This window comes from Pelobates fuscus, chromosome 10, assembly GCF_036172605.1.
Source record: "Pelobates fuscus isolate aPelFus1 chromosome 10, aPelFus1.pri, whole genome shotgun sequence".
NCBI classification, from domain to species: Eukaryota; Metazoa; Chordata; class Amphibia; order Anura; family Pelobatidae; genus Pelobates; species Pelobates fuscus.
Genome location: NC_086326.1, coordinates 118,805,503 through 118,822,340, shown reverse-complemented (window position 1 = coordinate 118,822,340; position 16,838 = coordinate 118,805,503). Strand labels below are relative to the sequence as shown.

General features: G+C 52.1%; 1 pseudogene; it reads right to left on the bottom strand.

Moving 5' to 3' along the window:
• Positions 1–8,492: 8,492 nt before the first annotated feature.
• Positions 8,493–15,525, bottom strand: LOC134574792 (serine/threonine-protein phosphatase PGAM5, mitochondrial-like; annotated as a pseudogene).
• Between the last annotated feature and the right edge of the window lie 1,313 nt (positions 15,526–16,838).

The window sequence follows — 16,838 nt, the reverse complement described above, 5'->3', positions numbered from 1 at the left end:
CTTCCGTTGATGGACGCTTCCTAGCTTGCGTCGAGGACCACAAGCACCGCACTGGACACCACAACCACCGCAGATTCCACAACCGCCGTAGCTTAACTGGAGCCGCGCCGTCTTCCGTCCACCCTGGAATGAACCTCCAGCATTCAGGACCGTGTGGGGAAGACCTCTCCTCCAGGAGAGGGTATCAGGAACAAGAACTAAGTGATAAAAGCTCAAGGGAGTATGCAGAGCATAGCAATCCCCAGTGTGATATAGCAGTTCCCTCCAATAACGAGACAAGGCTACGTATTGAGGGTCAAGAAGAACTCTGGTTTAATTACACACACTCTGCTTTTATGCAATTCTCCCCTGCAAGGGAGACGCCCACATCCAATTAAACATTACCCACTCACACAATGGTTACCTCCCACAGATTCCCTCCCCTTAGCCTGAGAGGTAACCCAATTATAACGTACAATTTAAACATACATTTTTATAACTTTAAAACTATACATTCAATCTTCATAAAACAAGAGTTAGCTGGAAGTCCTTCATGCCCATAACGGTTCCACAGATTCAGGCTGTGCGGTCAGTCTATTTCTGGGGGAGATGGGGAGATGGGGAGATGGGGAGATGGGGAGATGGGGAGATGGGGAGATGGGGAGATGGGGAGATGGGGAGATGGGGAGATGGGGAGATGGGGAGATGGGGAGATGGGGAGATGGGGAGATGGGGAGATGGGGAGATGGGGAGATGGGGAGATGGGGAGATGGGGAGATGGGGAGATGGGGAGATGGGGAGATGGGGAGATGGGGAGATGGGGAGATGGGGAGATGGGGAGATGGGGAGATGGGGAGATGGGGAGATGGGGAGATGGGGAGATGGGGAGATGGGGAGATGGGGAGATGGGGAGATGGGGAGATGGGGAGATGGGGAGATGGGGAGATGGGGAGATGGGGAGATGGGGAGATGGGGAGATGGGGAGATGGGGAGATGGGGAGATGGGGAGATGGGGAGATGGGGAGATGGGGAGATGGGGAGATGGGGAGATGGGGAGATGGGGAGATGGGGAGATGGGGAGATGGGGAGATGGGGAGATGGGGAGATGGGGAGATGGGGAGATGGGGAGATGGGGAGATGGGGAGATGGGGAGATGGGGAGATGGGGAGATGGGGAGATGGGGAGATGGGGAGATGGGGAGATGGGGAGATGGGGAGATGGGGAGATGGGGAGATGGGGAGATGGGGAGATGGGGAGATGGGGAGATGGGGAGATGGGGAGATGGGGAGATGGGGAGATGGGGAGATGGGGAGATGGGGAGATGGGGAGATGGGGAGATGGGGAGATGGGGAGATGGGGAGATGGGGAGATGGGGAGATGGGGAGATGGGGAGATGGGGAGATGGGGAGATGGGGAGATGGGGAGATGGGGAGATGGGGAGATGGGGAGATGGGGAGATGGGGAGATGGGGAGATGGGGAGATGGGGAGATGGGGAGATGGGGAGATGGGGAGATGGGGAGATGGGGAGATGGGGAGATGGGGAGATGGGGAGATGGGGAGATGGGGAGATGGGGAGATGGGGAGATGGGGAGATGGGGAGATGGGGAGATGGGGAGATGGGGAGATGGGGAGATGGGGAGATGGGGAGATGGGGAGATGGGGAGATGGGGAGATGGGGAGATGGGGAGATGGGGAGATGGGGAGATGGGGAGATGGGGAGATGGGGAGATGGGGAGATGGGGAGATGGGGAGATGGGGAGATGGGGAGATGGGGAGATGGGGAGATGGGGAGATGGGGAGATGGGGAGATGGGGAGATGGGGAGATGGGGAGATGGGGAGATGGGGAGATGGGGAGATGGGGAGATGGGGAGATGGGGAGATGGGGAGATGGGGAGATGGGGAGATGGGGAGATGGGGAGATGGGGAGATGGGGAGATGGGGAGATGGGGAGATGGGGAGATGGGGAGATGGGGAGATGGGGAGATGGGGAGATGGGGAGATGGGGAGATGGGGAGATGGGGAGATGGGGAGATGGGGAGATGGGGAGATGGGGAGATGGGGAGATGGGGAGATGGGGAGATGGGGAGATGGGGAGATGGGGAGATGGGGAGATGGGGAGATGGGGAGATGGGGAGATGGGGAGATGGGGAGATGGGGAGATGGGGAGATGGGGAGATGGGGAGATGGGGAGATGGGGAGATGGGGAGATGGGGAGATGGGGAGATGGGGAGATGGGGAGATGGGGAGATGGGGAGATGGGGAGATGGGGAGATGGGGAGATGGGGAGATGGGGAGATGGGGAGATGGGGAGATGGGGAGATGGGGAGATGGGGAGATGGGGAGATGGGGAGATGGGGAGATGGGGAGATGGGGAGATGGGGAGATGGGGAGATGGGGAGATGGGGAGATGGGGAGATGGGGAGATGGGGAGATGGGGAGATGGGGAGATGGGGAGATGGGGAGATGGGGAGATGGGGAGATGGGGAGATGGGGAGATGGGGAGATGGGGAGATGGGGAGATGGGGAGATGGGGAGATGGGGAGATGGGGAGATGGGGAGATGGGAGATGGGGAGATGGGGAGATGGGGAGATGGGGAGATGGGGAGATGGGAGATGGGGAGATGGGGAGATGGGGAGATGGGGAGATGGGGAGATGGGGAGATGGGGAGATGGGGAGATGGGGAGATGGGGAGATGGGGAGATGGGGAGATGGGGAGATGGGGAGATGGGGAGATGGGGAGATGGGGAGATGGGGAGATGGGGAGATGGGGAGATGGGGAGATGGGGAGATGGGGAGATGGGGAGATGGGGAGATGGGGAGATGGGGAGATGGGGAGATGGGGAGATGGGGAGATGGGGAGATGGGGAGATGGGGAGATGGGGAGATGGGGAGATGGGGAGATGGGGAGATGGGGAGATGGGGAGATGGGGAGATGGGGAGATGGGGAGATGGGGAGATGGGGAGATGGGGAGATGGGGAGATGGGGAGATGGGGAGATGGGGAGATGGGGAGATGGGGAGATGGGGAGATGGGGAGATGGGGAGATGGGGAGATGGGGAGATGGGGAGATGGGGAGATGGGGAGATGGGGAGATGGGGAGATGGGGAGATGGGGAGATGGGGAGATGGGGAGATGGGGAGATGGGGAGATGGGGAGATGGGGAGATGGGGAGATGGGGAGATGGGGAGATGGGGAGATGGGGAGATGGGGAGATGGGGAGATGGGGAGATGGGGAGATGGGGAGATGGGGAGATGGGGAGATGGGGAGATGGGGAGATGGGGAGATGGGGAGATGGGGAGATGGGGAGATGGGGAGATGGGGAGATGGGGAGATGGGGAGATGGGGAGATGGGGAGATGGGGAGATGGGGAGATGGGGAGATGGGGAGATGGGGAGATGGGGAGATGGGGAGATGGGGAGATGGGGAGATGGGGAGATGGGGAGATGGGGAGATGGGGAGATGGGGAGATGGGGAGATGGGGAGATGGGGAGATGGGGAGATGGGGAGATGGGGAGATGGGGAGATGGGGAGATGGGGAGATGGGGAGATGGGGAGATGGGGAGATGGGGAGATGGGGAGATGGGGAGATGGGGAGATGGGGAGATGGGGAGATGGGGAGATGGGGAGATGGGGAGATGGGGAGATGGGGAGATGGGGAGATGGGGAGATGGGGAGATGGGGAGATGGGGAGATGGGGAGATGGGGAGATGGGGAGATGGGGAGATGGGGAGATGGGGAGATGGGGAGATGGGGAGATGGGGAGATGGGGAGATGGGGAGATGGGGAGATGGGGAGATGGGGAGATGGGGAGATGGGGAGATGGGGAGATGGGGAGATGGGGAGATGGGGAGATGGGGAGATGGGGAGATGGGGAGATGGGGAGATGGGGAGATGGGGAGATGGGGAGATGGGGAGATGGGGAGATGGGGAGATGGGGAGATGGGGAGATGGGGAGATGGGGAGATGGGGAGATGGGGAGATGGGGAGATGGGGAGATGGGGAGATGGGGAGATGGGGAGATGGGGAGATGGGGAGATGGGGAGATGGGGAGATGGGGAGATGGGGAGATGGGGAGATGGGGAGATGGGGAGATGGGGAGATGGGGAGATGGGGAGATGGGGAGATGGGGAGATGGGGAGATGGGGAGATGGGGAGATGGGGAGATGGGGAGATGGGGAGATGGGGAGATGGGGAGATGGGGAGATGGGGAGATGGGGAGATGGGGAGATGGGGAGATGGGGAGATGGGGAGATGGGGAGATGGGGAGATGGGGAGATGGGGAGATGGGGAGATGGGGAGATGGGGAGATGGGGAGATGGGGAGATGGGGAGATGGGGAGATGGGGAGATGGGGAGATGGGGAGATGGGGAGATGGGGAGATGGGGAGATGGGGAGATGGGGAGATGGGGAGATGGGGAGATGGGGAGATGGGGAGATGGGGAGATGGGGAGATGGGGAGATGGGGAGATGGGGAGATGGGGAGATGGGGAGATGGGGAGATGGGGAGATGGGGAGATGGGGAGATGGGGAGATGGGGAGATGGGGAGATGGGGAGATGGGGAGATGGGGAGATGGGGAGATGGGGAGATGGGGAGATGGGGAGATGGGGAGATGGGGAGATGGGGAGATGGGGAGATGGGGAGATGGGGAGATGGGGAGATGGGGAGATGGGGAGATGGGGAGATGGGGAGATGGGGAGATGGGGAGATGGGGAGATGGGGAGATGGGGAGATGGGGAGATGGGGAGATGGGGAGATGGGGAGATGGGGAGATGGGGAGATGGGGAGATGGGGAGATGGGGAGATGGGGAGATGGGGAGATGGGGAGATGGGGAGATGGGGAGATGGGGAGATGGGGAGATGGGGAGATGGGGAGATGGGGAGATGGGGAGATGGGGAGATGGGGAGATGGGGAGATGGGGAGATGGGGAGATGGGGAGATGGGGAGATGGGGAGATGGGGAGATGGGGAGATGGGGAGATGGGGAGATGGGGAGATGGGGAGATGGGGAGATGGGGAGATGGGGAGATGGGGAGATGGGGAGATGGGGAGATGGGGAGATGGGGAGATGGGGAGATGGGGAGATGGGGAGATGGGGAGATGGGGAGATGGGGAGATGGGGAGATGGGGAGATGGGGAGATGGGGAGATGGGGAGATGGGGAGATGGGGAGATGGGGAGATGGGGAGATGGGGAGATGGGGAGATGGGGAGATGGGGAGATGGGGAGATGGGGAGATGGGGAGATGGGGAGATGGGGAGATGGGGAGATGGGGAGATGGGGAGATGGGGAGATGGGGAGATGGGGAGATGGGGAGATGGGGAGATGGGGAGATGGGGAGATGGGGAGATGGGGAGATGGGGAGATGGGGAGATGGGGAGATGGGGAGATGGGGAGATGGGGAGATGGGGAGATGGGGAGATGGGGAGATGGGGAGATGGGGAGATGGGGAGATGGGGAGATGGGGAGATGGGGAGATGGGGAGATGGGGAGATGGGGAGATGGGGAGATGGGGAGATGGGGAGATGGGGAGATGGGGAGATGGGGAGATGGGGAGATGGGGAGATGGGGAGATGGGGAGATGGGGAGATGGGGAGATGGGGAGATGGGGAGATGGGGAGATGGGGAGATGGGGAGATGGGGAGATGGGGAGATGGGGAGATGGGGAGATGGGGAGATGGGGAGATGGGGAGATGGGGAGATGGGGAGATGGGGAGATGGGGAGATGGGGAGATGGGGAGATGGGGAGATGGGGAGATGGGGAGATGGGGAGATGGGGAGATGGGGAGATGGGGAGATGGGGAGATGGGGAGATGGGGAGATGGGGAGATGGGGAGATGGGGAGATGGGGAGATGGGGAGATGGGGAGATGGGGAGATGGGGAGATGGGGAGATGGGGAGATGGGGAGATGGGGAGATGGGGAGATGGGGAGATGGGGAGATGGGGAGATGGGGAGATGGGGAGATGGGGAGATGGGGAGATGGGGAGATGGGGAGATGGGGAGATGGGGAGATGGGGAGATGGGGAGATGGGGAGATGGGGAGATGGGGAGATGGGGAGATGGGGAGATGGGGAGATGGGGAGATGGGGAGATGGGGAGATGGGGAGATGGGGAGATGGGGAGATGGGGAGATGGGGAGATGGGGAGATGGGGAGATGGGGAGATGGGGAGATGGGGAGATGGGGAGATGGGGAGATGGGGAGATGGGGAGATGGGGAGATGGGGAGATGGGGAGATGGGGAGATGGGGAGATGGGGAGATGGGGAGATGGGGAGATGGGGAGATGGGGAGATGGGGAGATGGGGAGATGGGGAGATGGGGAGATGGGGAGATGGGGAGATGGGGAGATGGGGAGATGGGGAGATGGGGAGATGGGGAGATGGGGAGATGGGGAGATGGGGAGATGGGGAGATGGGGAGATGGGGAGATGGGGAGATGGGGAGATGGGGAGATGGGGAGATGGGGAGATGGGGAGATGGGGAGATGGGGAGATGGGGAGATGGGGAGATGGGGAGATGGGGAGATGGGGAGATGGGGAGATGGGGAGATGGGGAGATGGGGAGATGGGGAGATGGGGAGATGGGGAGATGGGGAGATGGGGAGATGGGGAGATGGGGAGATGGGGAGATGGGGAGATGGGGAGATGGGGAGATGGGGAGATGGGGAGATGGGGAGATGGGGAGATGGGGAGATGGGGAGATGGGGAGATGGGGAGATGGGGAGATGGGGAGATGGGGAGATGGGGAGATGGGGAGATGGGGAGATGGGGAGATGGGGAGATGGGGAGATGGGGAGATGGGGAGATGGGGAGATGGGGAGATGGGGAGATGGGGAGATGGGGAGATGGGGAGATGGGGAGATGGGGAGATGGGGAGATGGGGAGATGGGGAGATGGGGAGATGGGGAGATGGGGAGATGGGGAGATGGGGAGATGGGGAGATGGGGAGATGGGGAGATGGGGAGATGGGGAGATGGGGAGATGGGGAGATGGGGAGATGGGGAGATGGGGAGATGGGGAGATGGGGAGATGGGGAGATGGGGAGATGGGGAGATGGGGAGATGGGGAGATGGGGAGATGGGGAGATGGGGAGATGGGGAGATGGGGAGATGGGGAGATGGGGAGATGGGGAGATGGGGAGATGGGGAGATGGGGAGATGGGGAGATGGGGAGATGGGGAGATGGGGAGATGGGGAGATGGGGAGATGGGGAGATGGGGAGATGGGGAGATGGGGAGATGGGGAGATGGGGAGATGGGGAGATGGGGAGATGGGGAGATGGGGAGATGGGGAGATGGGGAGATGGGGAGATGGGGAGATGGGGAGATGGGGAGATGGGGAGATGGGGAGATGGGGAGATGGGGAGATGGGGAGATGGGGAGATGGGGAGATGGGGAGATGGGGAGATGGGGAGATGGGGAGATGGGGAGATGGGGAGATGGGGAGATGGGGAGATGGGGAGATGGGGAGATGGGGAGATGGGGAGATGGGGAGATGGGGAGATGGGGAGATGGGGAGATGGGGAGCCTACCTGTTCCTGTGGGTCAGCCACAGTAGCTGATTTTCATGCATGTTACATTGTCACAATAAACTACATTTTTATAGTTGGTTTGTAATGTGTGAAATACAAATCCTCTAATAAAGTGTACTCCAGAGTCTATAAGCGTTAAAATAATGAGTAGCTCTTAGCATTAATTTAAGGGGAACAATGCCAATATATCAATTCGATAATGTTTATAATGTTAAGATCACCACCATATAAATATCCTCACATTGTCTAGTGGAAGGCAAGCTGGATCCCTGGTGGTTTAGTATTGTGTTCGGCACCAATATCAGATGCAGACCACTTTAACAGCTCCCAGTGCTCCATCAATGACCAAGAGTACTAGGGAGCTCTTAAGTAGCTGAAGGAGGTGCAGACCACAAATGCTCCCTCAATGAAGTGAGGGGGCTCAGCCAGGTGATGTACGCCTGGTTCAAGAAGTCAGGGAGAAAGAGTTCCAGGGCCAGACAGGACCCCACCAGCCCATGTCCAAACCCTAGGTGGAAGTCTTAAGGTTAATACAGTTCTGGTGGGAAGAGTAGCCGCAGTGGTCACACAAGGTATCTGCCAAACACAAACAAGATTAGATACTCCCTTTGAGTGGCAAGTCCACACGACCCACATACAATGAAGGATGAACTTTTAGTTCAAGTTCTGAACATATGGAACTCTCAGAACATCTAGTACCTATGAGAAGTGTGAAGCCAGAAGCCACCAATACAATGACGAAAATAAGTAGGAAGTCATTTTATTTGCTTTTAATTAAGCAGTCCTGTCAACATGCATACAAATGGGTTGTTACATTGTTTTATTACAACTGACCCTTATATTTAATATACAGTATTTACACTAACCAAGCCAGGTAACTTCTTTCAACTGTACTTTGTTTTGCAAGAAGCCATTTGGACTAGGCAGACAAGCTAATAGCTACAGGGTCTGCAATGTCGTAACAGGTGAGCAATAGGAGGTGCCAAGCTTGAGTTGTAAAGCCATTTGGTGAACACAAGGCATTGTAACTCAAAACATGGTGCTGCATATTCAGAAACTAGAACCTTCATCTTAGTGCAGTGATGAGAACAATTTATACTATTATTTGATCCACCCATGCTGTGTGCAATATATGCATTGAAAGACTGCTTCAACTGGAGAGTGTCTATTAAACAGAAAGGTAAGGGAGTCATGGTAACTTGTGTGTCCAACACAGATGTCTCTAGGAGGACATCCAGCTCAGAGCTAAGCTCTCGTGAGTTTCCCCGGGGGCATAAAGCCAGCATCACCAAGCATCTTCAGTGACACATCACCATCAGGTTTTATCACCAGCTTTGTAATACTACCATGATAGAGAGACAGTCAGGGCCAAGCTTCCGGTGGGAGTTGTAGTGCCCTGTAGATGAAGATATACATTTTGTCAGTACATGGAAGGCATAAGACAAGTTTGAACAATATAGGTCTTGAGGTTATTTTTAATGCTGTAAAGCAGGATTCCCCAAACTCTGCCCCCCCAGATGTTGCTCAACTACAACCAGGGCCAGGCAAACTGCAAGGTGTGTGGTTTCTGCTCCCCAGCTTAATGAGAGTGCGGCCGGAATATGACGTCATATTCCAGCCGCGGAATCATTAAGTAGCGCGCGATAGCGGGGGGAGCAGAGAAAGCACTGCACCCACAGTGGCCGCCATCACAGCTCCCCCTGCGGCCACCAGCACAGACGGCTGTCTGCCCTGCACAACCCCCGGTCACCCACAGGTAGTAGTAATGTGTGTCTGTCAATAATGTTTTTTTTATTCACTTTTCCCCACGCCATGCTGGTCTCCCCTCCACTGGCCCTGCCTCTATGGCTGAGATCATCAAGCTTGATGATCTCAGCCAATCCAATGCTTTGCCATAGGATTAGCTGCAAAAAGCTACACCAACCATCATCTCCTCATAGAGAGGCATTGAATCAATGCATCTCTATGGGGAATGTTCAGTGCCTCCAGAGCGTGGAGGCCCTTAATGTAGAAACACAGGAAGCACCTCTAGTGACCGTCTGAGTGATTGTCACTTTGAAGCAATGCAAACACTGCCTTTTCTCTGAAAGGTCAGTTTTTACATTAAAATGCCTGCAGGGACAGGCTATAGACACCAGTACCACTACAATAAGCTGTGTGCATGCGCGCTTGCTAGTGAGCTTGCTTGTATGTGAACTTGTGTTTTTATGTCAATGAGATCATTTATATCAATGAGCTTGTCTGTCTGCATGCGAGTATGCTTACTGTATAATTAAACAGTTACGCTGAAAGGACCAATATTTTATATTAGAAAATAATCTCGACATAACCTTACATGGCGCAATGATTTATGGAGCTGGCATACATTTTTTTCCAGGGCAGCTTTGTATCCCCAGTCCAGCCCTGACTACAACTCTTATGATTCTATGAATTAAATGGTTGGGGGGAGTTGTAGTTCAGCAACATCTGGAGGGCTGGCGTTTACGGAAGCCTGCTGTAAAGGCTGTCAGATTAGTACATGCCATCCAATTACCACACGATTTGATAACATTTGGATGAAAACCTGTTCAATAAGCAGCACAGTTCATTATAGTAAAAATGGCACACAATTTTACAATACTGGATTCTCATTTCAATTTTGTATAGTTGTTCTGGGTTTAGTGTACTCCATTAACTTTGTTAAATAAGGGTGTTTAACCCCTTAAGGACACATGACATGTGTGACATGTCATGATTCCCTTTTATTCCAGAAGTTTAGTCCTTAAGGGGTAAAGAAAAACTAAAAATGCAGGTTAGGAATAGAGGGCCTGGAAGATACCTGTGGTGACCACAGATGATTTAGAATGATAAGTGGAAGCAGTTTACCTGCATACAAAAGTAGCGGATCACATTATCATGGCAGACTATTATTTCATAACTGTCTTTTGTTTGTTCTGGATCTGCACGGTGGATGTACTTCCTGAATGCAGCCTCAATGCGTGGGCCATCTTTAAAATACTAAGATGGAGACAACGACCAGGGTTAAAAGCAGAAACAGAATGCACACTAGAAACGCTTTAAAAATAGAGTCACCACTAGATATAGCTTACAGAAAGATCTGGTATCCACTTGGATTCCGCAGGAACTGGTCGGATTGGAGGTCCTTCGTGAAGCAGACTGGAGCTGCACATTTTAATATCTATAAGAAGATTAAAGAAAGCCAAACCACCAACAAAACAGCTCAATAACGGTTATTCTGCAACTATTCAAAATATGCATAGGCAGCAAGAATTGGGATTTCAGAGGTCTACATGCAGCAGCCTAATCCCACATGTGCAATAGAGGGTCCAGTAAAACCTTTCCTTCCCCTGTACACATGGCTCACCTGGTAAATTCTTACTGATAATATCAGCAGTTTCTGTGAATCTGGTCAATGACGAATAAATAATGCAGCTAAAGTTATTCCCTTCACTTGCAAGAAGTGCCAGACGCTGTCCTGTTAGGCTGGCCTGTTCACGCCCTGTAGAAAGAAAGACAGCATGGAACTAGTAAGTACCATAACCACTACAGCTGTTCTGGTGCCTAGAATGCCCCACCCCCTCCATTCCTGCAGCTTACACTCACGCTCCTTCTCTGTACATCCTTCCAGATGTTTCAAGTTTATTAGAGACATTGGTTCACGGCTTTAGGAAAGATAAAGTCACTCCATGTTCAATAAGTGGTAAAGGAAGACCCCAAATCCCAGTTTTATCCATAGAAAAAACAAAAAAACCTAGATTTGTGTTACTGCATTTTTTCTTCTAAGGCCTTTAATTCCTCCCCACCCGATTCTGAGTTGTATGCTTCACTATTCCCTTCAATAATGCATCAGAAGGCTACATTTGAAGAACCTAATTAAGCGGAGATTTAAATACATGGTACTAAGAACTAGTAATGACCAGCTTTAGACGATAGGTGTGGATCATTCTGAAACGTGGTGCAAACAGGGTACAGTCACCAATACAATGTGCCAAAAACAAGACAGAACTGAAACTTTGTTTCCAGCTTGGCTATGCCATTTCTATTCAAATTTTGCAGCTAGGATGTTACAAACCCCAATATAGGATGCTGAGCAATCACATTGCAATGTTGTTAAAAACTCGACTTCTGAGTAGGTTACTAAAAGGAAAATTTAAAAAAGTCATCTTAGGTTAAATAACCTGCAGTTATCCCTGGAACAGTTAAATGAACTGCATGTTGTATTTGTTATGGTATCAGGAGTGCCCAGAAACCAACCTATTGTAAGTAGTGTAACACACCATCTCTCTTCCAGCCTTCTAGGGTACTGAAAGTCCAGGACACATCCAGCTCTGTTTTCAGATTTATTTGGTGAAATATATATACACACACACACACACACACACACGTGTTTCAAAGAGGGAAAAATAAACAAAACAAAATTCCTTGCTCTTGCACTTACTATACACAGCAAATCCCTATCTGGAATTGGGTGACTTTCCCACTTGCCAATTTACAAAATGTATACCTGCAAGACACCATTCCTCTGGCTTTTCCTCCTCACCCTGCAGCATGCTGATCCCTTCTTTTAAAAGCCTGCTAGCTAATTGATCAGATACAGGTGAGGTGCAATTAGGCATAAGTGAAACTATTAAGCAAAATACAAGTTCTGGTCTGACTGTTACTTAGCAGCTGGTGCTATTTGAGCACTGGCCCACCCTGCTATCCCAGGGACCCATACCGTGGTTTGCAGAGTACCAGTAATGCATCTTGCAAACCTAACATCTCTCCCTGGGACATTTAACGCTCAAACCTCAGGCTGCTGTTCAGTAAATCAGGCCGAATATATATATATATGCCATCAACTACCACACCACATTTCCTCTCACAGTAGTCAGACATTTTAGAACAGTTTGAATTACCTGGGGTCCAACAGATGCTGATTCCCGTTTCCAGCAAAGAGCTGAAAGTCTGCCCATGCAGTGTTGAGCTCAGGACAGCCAACAGAAGCTTCCAGCTTTCCATCAGAAGTAGTGAAGGCGGTAAACAGCACCCAGCAGACCACATGAAACAAGTCAAACCAGTCTTGTTTGACTGCTTACAAATTGAGGGCACCATAATCACTACAGCACATGCTAGTGGTTACAATGCTTGAGTGTTCCTTTAACCCCTTAAGGACCAAACTTCTGGAATAAAAGGGTATCATGACATGTCACACATGTCATGTGTCCTTAAGGGGTTAATGCAGGGGTTCCCAACCCAGTCCTCAAGTACCCCCCTACCAGTCCAGGATTACCCTATTGTGTGTAAAGGGTTTTCTAAAAAACTCCTCAGACACAACTGGGTAATCCCTAAATCCTGAACTGTTAAGGGGGTACTTGAGGACTGTTGGGAACCGCTGCTTTAATGTGAAATGGATCACAATTTGTATCAGTCATACGGCAAACCGTCCTACGATAAAGTCTCTTCGCTCCCCACCCTGGCAGTCACATCTATGATATGATCAGCTCCTGGAAACCAGTGGAACTCCCCAGCTGAGTAAGAGATATAAAAATCCTATTAATTCCTGCTGTGTTATTCAGGTGTCTACAGCACTATACTTACCAATCCCAGTTCCAATCCCAGCGCCCAGGGATTATAGGTGGACATAGAAAACCAGAATAATCACCACTCTTTCCCACAGCGGCAAAATCTGCAAAAGCAGAGCCACCAAAAGCAATCACAGCTCTATGGAGAAACATGTTACCAAGAAATCAATCCCAGAATAATGCTAAAGCCACCACTGAGCCTGGAATTTATAGGTAGCGACTAATTCAAACTTCCCACCCAGTTGTAGGCACTGTGATGTTACTGCAATTATGTAATTGTAGGGGACACATGGTGCAGATTGTTATAGCTAATAGGGGGCAGGAGATTCAGATCAATAAGAATGTGCTCTGTGTACTGCGCAAGCAGGGTAACTTGACTGTGGAATGGATCAAGAAATTATTTTTCTCAGATCTCCTAGCCTGCAAGGGAAAGTGATAAAAGGCTCAGTTTGTTTTAAAATCTCATTATTTGTAATCAAATCAAAATATCATACAGTTGTTAATATATGTATTCTTGAAGAGATGTGTACAAATAATGTTCTTTTTCACTTCATGTATGAGTATGTATGAGCCTGTATGAGTTGCAGTGGTTCCCAACCCAGTCGTCAAGTACCCCTTAACAGTCCAGGATTTAGGGATTATCCGTTTGTGTCTAAGGTGTTTTTAGAAAGAAGAAAAAAACACTATTGGCACAACAGGGTAGTTCCTAAATCCTGGCCTGGTAGGGTGTACGTGAGGACTGGATTGGGAACCCTTGAGTTAGAGCATTGAGAGCAAGCTTCCCCAAACTCTGACCCTCCAGATGTTGCTGAACTACAACTCCCATGATTCTATGAATGAAATAGATAGGCTGAGAATCATGGGGGTTGTAGTTCAGCAACATTTGGAGGGCCGGAGTTTGGGGAAACCTGATTAAGAGGATCAAAACAAGCTTTGCTTAAAGGGACACTATAGGCACCCAGACCACTTCAGCTCATTTAAATGGACACTCCAGGCACCCAGACCACTTCTGCCCATTGGTGTCAAGGATCTTACCTGGAGTGGGAGTCCGGCACGCAGAGTTAAGGCACCCTTTGCAATTCGGCACAGACCGATGGGACTCAGGACAGAAATCCCCAAGGCTGTGACAGTGCACTGGGGCTGAAATAACCAGTGCTTCCTGGAACGCAGTACAGACAAGGGATATCCAGAAGAGTAGTCAGTAACAGAATCAGAAGTCAGGGCTGGCGGCAATCAGGCGAAAACAGTAGACGAGCAGGGGATCAAAACCAGGAGTCAGATGAACAGCAGTGAAACCAAACAGGAAACACAATCTGACAACGAGAACCAGACTTGCGGGGTTTAAATAGGGAGTCTCAGCCAATCATCAAAGAACCAGGAACAGGTGTGCAAATCCCAGGTGCACAGGCTCAGACTACAGGATACCAAGAACAACCAGAAACAGTCAAAGATGCGTGGAGCCCAATGTAAGGATACTGACTGGGATGCAGGAAACTCAGGTTCAATCCCAGCCACACCCAAATACACAATATTGTGTAAAGCACAATAGTGATCCTGACATTACCCCCCTTCAAAGACGCCGTAGGCGAGAAGAGGAACGCAACTACGACCCAGGAGGTTACTTTTTGGATTTCTTGGTTTTGGTAGTACTAGTAGGAGCGGAGGTCATAGCATGTAGGGCCTTTTCAAAAACTTGCAAGTCCTCCTTCCGGACTAGAGCCCCATTAGAGGCATAGGTACAGGCAGATAGGGAGTCTTCCTTGACAGGACTTGGTAGCGGTAGGGTTAGCAGTAACATCAGTCTGATTGGAAGGAGTAGTGTAATCCATTTCCCGTCAGGGTTGCAATATATGTGAAGCAACAGTAGGTGATCTATGTACAATGGATCTTTGTGTCTTGTTGCATTGTAGGGCCTTTTCAAAAACTTGCAAGTCCTCCTTCCGGACTAGAGCCCCATTAGAGGCATATGTACAGGCAGAAAGGGGGTCTTCCTTGACAGGACTTGTAGTGGTTGTGGTGCTTGCCTTCTTAGAAGCAGAATCTTTAGTAGAAATAGAGATCTCAGGTTCTTTAGTAACAGATTCCTGCACAACCTCAGGTGCAACGACTGTAGAAGGCTGAGGATTGGTCAGAGTGGTCAAGCAAGGACAGGCAGCATGTTGGCAGACAGGTCTCATAGGATATGCCAGAGTAGTATCCAGACGGAGAACCTGAGGCCTAGATGGACGAATGGGACAAAAAGATATTAAATGTCCCCTCTCCCCACAATAATAACACAGTCCATGCGCCATCCTTCTTGCCCTTTCTTGAGATGACTGATGGCACCTAACCAGTCCAATCTCCATGGGTTCCACCGCCTCACTGCCAGAAGTATACAAAGTTTCAGGAGACTTGGTAGCGGTAGGGTTAGCAGTAACATCAGTCCGATTGGAAGGAGTAGTGTAATCCATTTCCCGTCCGGGTTGCAATATATGTGAAGCAACAGTAGGTGATCTATGTACAATGGATCTTTGTGTCTTGTTGCATTGTAAACCCAGGGACCGAATAAAGGACTCCTAGAAATCCAGGACTGGGCTTTTGGCGAGTAACAATTGGTGGGCCCAAGTCTTAAGGTGCCCCGACAACAAGGTAATCGCTGTCCTCACTTTAATGACGTCCGTGGCATAGGTGTAGGGCCTCAGGGCAAACAGGACCTCGCAATCGACTTTGAAGACATCATACTTAGAAGGATCCCAGAAAATGTTTCGGGTAGAGCAACCAGCGGTTCAGAGAGTCCAGAGTCATAGGTTACTCTCCCTTTAAGGGAAGCCAGTTCCTGCTGTAAGCCCTGCAAAGCCTGGGTGAGCTGGGAAACTTGCTGGGTCAAGGCTGCAATGGTAATCTTTAACTCTGCAGACTCCATTTGGTCAGATCGTACTGTCAAGGATCTTACCTGGAGTGGGAGTCCGGCACGCAGAGTTAAGGCACCCTTTGCAATTTGGCACAGACCGAGGGGACACTGGACAGAAAGATGCGTGGAGCTCAATGTAAGCATACTGACTGGGATGCAGGAAGCTCGGGTTCAATCCCAGCCAGACCCAAATACACAATATTTTGTAAAGCACAATGGTGATCCTGACAATTGGAGTGGTCTGGGTTTCAACTCCCACTACTACCCTTAACTCTGCAAATGTAATTATTGCAGTTTTCATAAACTGCAATATTTACCTTGAAGGGTTAAGTTCTCCTCTAGTGGCTGTCTGTGTGTTATAACTACGCTGGACGTCCTCACGCTATGTGAGGACCTCCAGCGTCGCCGAAATCCCCATAGGAAAGCACTGAAATTATTATTTAATGCTTTCCTATGGGGAGGTCTAATGCATATGCGCCGCCGGCCGCGCATGCTCAATAGGTCTCCCCCACCGGCTGATGTCGGCGGGGGATGAGCGTAGGCGGAGCTTGCACCAGTGCTGAGGGACATGGGATGGGAGGTGGGAGGGAGAGGGGACCAGCAGTGCCAGGAAAACGGTCCTGGCACTGGAGAGTCCCTTTAAGTAGTCTGAGTACAGTGTCCCTATTGCACTTAGAGACAGACAGGTACTAGAGGTGATTCCGGAATGTTACCAGACTTTTGGTCTGCTAACTGACGCTGGACGTCTTCACGCTCTGCATGAGGACATCCAGCATCAGCTCTGTCCCCACGGGACAGCCTTGGTTTAAAACTGTCCTATGGGGAGGCATAATGCGCACACCACACTCGCCACGAATGCGCATTAGTGTCCCC